Source organism: Ptychodera flava, chromosome 1, assembly GCF_041260155.1.
Source record: "Ptychodera flava strain L36383 chromosome 1, AS_Pfla_20210202, whole genome shotgun sequence".
Classification (NCBI taxonomy): Eukaryota; Metazoa; Hemichordata; class Enteropneusta; family Ptychoderidae; genus Ptychodera; species Ptychodera flava.
In genome coordinates this window covers 1,052,156-1,059,163 of record NC_091928.1, presented here as the reverse complement: position 1 = coordinate 1,059,163, position 7,008 = coordinate 1,052,156, and positions in this window count along the sequence as shown.

Sequence of the window (7,008 nt, the reverse complement as noted above, 5' to 3'; positions counted from 1 at the left end):
CTGCAGCAAATTGTGTGTTAACTGTGAACTTTATTCCGTTTATGAGTTCAGTCAGATGTCTGAGATTGTCATGAGAACATAATTTATGATTGTTCCACTGAACTTTTGTTGATGCGCGGAGTTAGCAGAGGAAGACCTTAATTCAGATTAGTTCGGCATGTCCCGACCGGAAGTAAACAATTAAAGATCTAAGATGGCTGCTCCCGTGGTAGCTGAACTGGACGCTCATGCTTAGCAGTGAATTGCATGTGTTGTCGCCGACTTTCATGTGCAGACATTACACGGGACTTACAATTGTGCTCATCATCGAACATTTAATTAAAGTCGCGTGTGAACTATTTGTGTTTCCCAGCCGCGTGGTCAAGTCTGAGGTACCTCTGCGGTAACGTTAAGTTTTCCATAGAAATTGTTAAGCATTTAGAAAGGGTTTGAACAGAGTTTTTGTTCTGAAAGTGTGTTCGACTCCTGCCGTCGGGAGGTCGATCAGTACAGCCATTGTTACCATGGAGTAATATTTATAGTTTTGAAGTACGGTTTTACTATTTTATATGTAGACCCCGATATTTGACAAAATATAGTAATATACAGATGTTTGTTACATTAGATGACTGTGTGTTGGTTACTCATTTCATGCCCCATGCTGTGTATATAGCCCTGCGTACAGGTGTGTGCATGTGTGTTCCCAGCATTATATGGCCTCTACCACAGCCCTGCAATGGTCTTTGAAGAGACTTGAGGTCTCTGCGGCCTGGATCTGGACCACAATGAAGACTAAACGGTCTTTTTGGCCGAAATTCTGCTCTATTGGGGCAAAATCCTTTCCCTGCCTACCTTTACCTCCTAACCAATCCCAGAAAAGATGCGATTGACTTCTCCTAACGTCCAAAACCGCTCATTTTCTGAAACATAACATACTCAACAAGTTGTTTACCCATGGGGATCCCCATTTTGAATCTCGCTGCAGAGACCCCAGTTATCTCCACAGACCGTTGCAGGGCTGTGGTGGAGGCCGTACGTATAACGCCAGGAACACACAGACCTGTACTCAGGGCTACATGCTCTGTTGCTGCTCTAGAGAGGTTAACACCAGTCTCAGACTTGTTGGCCATGCTAGAGAAATAAATTTGGCTGAGCTTCGGTCGGTTATTATTCTGCCGTCTCAAAACATCGGTTACACAAGCAACATTTCGGTGAAATTCCAAAGTCAATTTTGTTTTCCATAACTCAATACAAACCTTTGTAAAATTTGACCCCCCTTCAATCATTGATTGTAAAATTTGACCCCCCCTAAAAAGCGGTTTTGTAAAAGTCAACCCCCCCTGATTTCCACCGGCCCCCCTCCCCGTAAATAACGAATGCTCCCTAAAATCTTTTCCCGGTGCACGATTGTAATCTCGTTTCTGATTTTGCCTCGTTCTCGCGCTATAGGTCGAAGAACGGCGTGATTTTGGGGCTCCAGGTTCTCTACGATTTCAGGAACATGTACATGATGGTATACAAATTGTGTGATAAAAAACCCGAAAATTGACTAAAAATGCGATTCTTTAAACTCCCGTTTCAGTCTCGCGCGAGAGTGAAAGTTTATTTATTCCGTCAGTCGTCGGCACCCCGTTGGAGGTTCCGGTGGTAAATGGTTAAATAAAGCGATTTTTGCACACAAAAAATTGGAGTCGGTAACCCCTAATTTGTATGTCAATAAATTTAGGACATTTTCATGCGCTAATTTCTTCTATTTTCGGCAGAAATTGCACTTTTCTGTATTTTTTACTCGGTTGGTCGAGCGCGTGAGTGACGCTCTTCCATTTACTGCCTTACACCATTTTCGAACGCCATTGATACGTGACCCCGTCGCTTAGGGACTGGTCAGTTTCTTCAGCCTGGGGGGTGGGGCGGTGGATTCATGGGGGGGGTGTCACCCTGTTTTTGACTTTGGTGATGGGGGGTCACCATGTTTTTGAAATGCCCAATAGGGGGGGGGGTCAGTGTGTTTTTGACTTTTGACACAGGCTCATCATTGTCTAAAATGCTAGTGTCAGCCACAAATTTTATCATTCAGTTGTATTTTCCTGTTCTCTCTATGAGAATTCAGTATGAGAAAGCAACATGCACAAATATTTCACAATATATATTTGATACAGTGACTTATTTTAGAGATAGAAAAATGACAAGATATCTTTCCTTCTCATTGATGCAATTATTTTCCTTTGTTTCACAGGTTTTCTGTAGAAGGATGTTTTTTTATGAACAAAATAACAGTTAAAAAAGGCAGTTTTTGTCATTATTAGCTGTGCTTTTTATGGTTTCAATGTTACAAGAAAAGGTCCTCTCAGACACTGTACACATCAGATTTGGCTAAAAAAGCTCTCTATGGCTCCTCAGGAGATTTAATTGGATGGCTGGCAAGTCTTAACACCCATCAAAGTTTTTGATTCACTGCTTTTTCCTCTTTGATATTAATGATTGAGATCCATTTCTGTACAACAGTACAGGACATCTGGTAAAGCATAGAAAGTGTGAAATACATTTGCCTGAGCTCATTCAAAATACAGCTCATTCAAAATGTACTGTATTCAAACTTTAAGATTGACACTTTGAAATTCCTATCTTACAACTGACATGTCAACTGATATATATATATATATATATATATATATATATATATATATATATATATATATATATATTTATATTTATATATATATATATATAATTTATGTCCACCTTTTGTTTTACCTATGTCGTGCGCCGGCAGGGGGGGGGGTCACCCTGTTTTTGAAATTTGGAATGGGGGGGTCACCCTGTTTTCAAAATTTGGAATAGGGGAGGTCAGCCACTTTTTGACGACGGCAAAAAATAATCCTCCGGCCCCCCAGGCCAAAGAAATTGACCAGTCCCTAATAGGACATCGTATTGCTGGTCATTTACGAAACGGCTTTGGGCGAAATTCACTACCCTGTCCGAAAACTGTCACACTGAGTGTACTGCTTTACACCAGTCAGTCCCGAGGTTCGGCCTCAAACTTTGATCCATGGCCTTCGATCGACTATCCAACTTGAAGCAACCCTACACCCCGCCCTGCGCCCATGCATACCTGTGGTCCCGATAACATTTGATGGACATCTTTCGTTGTCAATGAAATGAGTCCTGAGAATGGTCGGCCGATATCGTTCTTTATAGCTTTGATAAACAATCTATCAAACTTGCTTTCTGATTTAGTTCACACACTGTGCTTATCGTAAAGCATTGCATTGTACCATGGCCATGTTTGTCCCCACTGGAGGTGATGAAGGAAGTCGGCATAGACCACCCGGCCCATATAGTCGTCAGAGGTACTGGGTACTCGCAGCGCCGTGTTGTCTGGCTAAAAAGTCGATCGAACGCTGAGAGTGTGAGGCCCTGTCCGATAATTTGCATCCACATCTGCCAAACCGCTTTCAAACGATGACGTGGATGGTCGTAATTGCATGTTTTCTATTCAAAAATGTTCCAAAATAGTTGAGATACAACACTTTAACTGACACTTTGATCTCAATAGTAGAAACATGCGTCTATTTTTTATAACAGAACGCTTATGAGTTATAGGCTATCAAGTTGGATAAAATCCATTCATCGGTTTATTGCCTCTACTTTCAGCTGACTTTATGTATATCAGGATATCTCAGAAAACTAAAATATACAGTCTTACTATTTAATGTATAAGTTTTATGTATGAGTAGTAAAGTAAACGTGGACAACTGGGATGAAGTAAGAATTTTACACCCCATTTTATTCATTTATCTACATGAAGCGAAGGAAAAATTAACCATCCATGTAACTAAAGTATAACCCTGACCTATATACGAACTCACGCACGCGCAGCAGTGCATTGTCCTGAACTAAGCGGGGAAATTCCCTGCTGAGTCATTCACATTCCAAATGGAACTTGCGCAATACAGTAGCTATGACTCACCCCCACTGAGCAAAACAGAACGACATTCTATTCTCTCTCTCATTTGTTAGATAGATTCTGACTGAGCCGTACAGGAGCTCTTACAAAGACCCGTATCGGAGCTGCGGGTCTCGTTTCTGGATGTGAATTTTATCTGCTGGCTGGTCCATTTTCACTATGTTGGAGTCGTCGGAACGAGATTTTCCCCTACCGGAACACTGTTGCGCAATACCCCTATCGGAACGTTTTCAGGCAGGAACTTTCCAGCAGGGAATTTCGCAATACCGCTTTCGCAATACCGGACTTCAGTTGCTTAGCAACTTGTGATGTCATGTTCAATGTCTGTCATTCTACAGTTTTCAGAAACATTTTCTGTGGAATTTTTTCTGAATCTAAATTTCATATCCATTCAATCCATAATATCGTAGATATCGCTCCAGCGGCGGACTAAATCCTTCTTGTTTTTGAATTTCTAGCACCTGATGAAATATGTCCTGAATAAGTTCTGACCCCGGAGCCTCTGTTGTTGCGCCTTTTTCTTGTATTTGTGTAAGCAGCTGTTTATATTGAACATAATAATGTTTATATTTCTCTCGTCTCTTTGCTACACCAGTTTTCCCTTGTATCACATCAATAACAACACCTGGTATAGGAGTTAAGGCTAACAGTACCGGAACTGTTGGAATTGCTGCTATTACAGCAGAACTTACAAGAATTCCTTTAGTAATATTAAGAGCCATATCAATTCGACCCATTAATTTATAACTTCGTCGATATGCAGCACTTGTTCTTGCTATGTAATCAGCCAATTGTCAATGCTTTCAACAACTGAGATGTGCATTTTTTACTGTATATGTAAGGGATGATAAAAAATAATTGTAGTAATATAGAAAGACAATATGGCAGAAGGAGGAGAAGAAAATATACCACTCCAGGATTTCGATGAATCATATTTGAATGATGACGATGTTACTGCTGCTGAAACATCTTTTACCGATGATACTTTTGCAAACCCAGATCCTTCAGTGGATAGCCCACAGGTGGATATTTTAATTAAACAGAGAAGAAAACTTACAGAAAATATGGCTGAAGGACTCTTAGACAAATATAGGATTACTAATCCGGATGCACGAACCGAATTGATTTTATATGCAAAGATTGAAGGTGGTGAACTGTATTATAAAGACATCAGAGTTACAATGGATAAAGGAAGTAGATTTTTAGAGAAATCCACATTAAGGGGGAGGAAAGGAGGACCTGAATTTATAAATAAAGTATACACATGGAGTGGAGTCGAATATCACTCAAGCGCAGAGCCCGAAAATGTGAGTCGTGAATTGCATTCTGAAGATGTGATAACCGATAAAATACCGGCTGAGAAGATGACGCCAGAAGACATGGGTATATACAAAGATAAACTGACAGAGTTACGGCGAGATGCTTCTGGTAATGCAGATAAAATAAAAGCTTTTGAAAATAAAATCGACCAATGGAACAATCTAAACCCTGAATATAGAGCTTTTGTTGATGAATTAAAGATGGCAAATATGCGTCTTGATGAGCTTTACAGTGAAAGAGAAAATCTGTTAGAGCAGACAGAACTTACACCCGAACTCAGAACAAGACTAGCTAAAATTGATGATCGAATTGAAGTACAACTTGATATGATCAGTGGGGCACGTGAAAGACTGGCGTCGACTAGGTCTCTTCGTGATGTAATTTCTGATCCAGAATATCACTGAGACTGAAGCTGACAGAGTTATTTAAACGAAATGGTATTACAATTGCTGCAATACTGACTGCCCTTGGAATGACAATATCAACAATTGCCCTGGCTGTAACTAGAGGAGGAGGGGGAGGAGGGGGAGCAGGGGGAGGAGGAACTGGCGGGTCTGGTTCAGGTCCGCCCAAAGTATATACAAAAGCGAAAGAAATTGTAAAGCATTTGGTGAATGGTTAAAAACATTGGCCGCAAAAAGTGCTGCTGCAATACCAGGTTTAATCGGCTCCCTTGTCAGTTTTCTATTAAAAACAGCAGGATCGGTGGTCGGATTTGTCGGAGAACAGCTATGGATATTTTTAACTGGATTAACATTAGTCATTATAAATAAAATTATGTATTAATATATGACACTCCCCTACGGCATCAACATGTTTGGTGAAAAGAATATTGCAAAGTTTCTTTCTAAAAATAAAGACCTGTTTGGTTTCTCCGTCGAATTGGAATGGTGCAAACTCCGACGAGTAAATCGACATATACTTCGAGCAAATCCAGGTGTCCGACTCAAAGATGATAATCTATATCATAACATATTAGCTTTCGTGAAGGAATGTCAAAAGACTAACTTCTTTAAGCGACTAGAATTCATAGCTGTATTCCAGGATACTGAGGATGACCAAGAGGCTCATCATCTCCAAGAATATTGGGTTCTTCGATTGATTCGCGACACAGGCAATCGATTTATCTTTCAGGCAGACGGAATATTTACGTAAAGATGTGATTTTTTCTTCTAAGTTATTATATACACGAAGTGAAATGTAAGATGTGATTTATTTTCTTTTTTTTCTTCTACTATATACATTACACGAAAATGGGGTACGATAGAACATTATCACCGACTTTCACAACCGAATACCGAATGGAACAAAGTCAGAAAGAACTCATCACGTGATTGCTCATAATCCAAGTGAGGCAGATCCAGGCCAGACACTTATCATACGATGTCCGAAGTTAGAAAGCGGAGTACTCTTAGTTCCAGATACTTTCGACTTGGTTTTGATCTCGAAGTAATGGGAGATGAATATAACCGAGTAGTACAAAATGTTGCAAAAAATTTGGTGGAGCGTATGAAACTCACATTTGAGGGTCAGACACTTTTCGATTTGAATAAATATAACCTTATTGAATGTTATCGCGATCTCTTCAAACATAAAAGGAGAGAACGAACATGACACTGTACGGAATTCAGAACGAAAATCTAAGAAAATTAGAAGCGGTTCGACCGATGCAGATCAAACGTCGTGGGTGATAAGTTACTTTTCGACACATATAAAACAAAATATGCTATTCGTCTCACTCA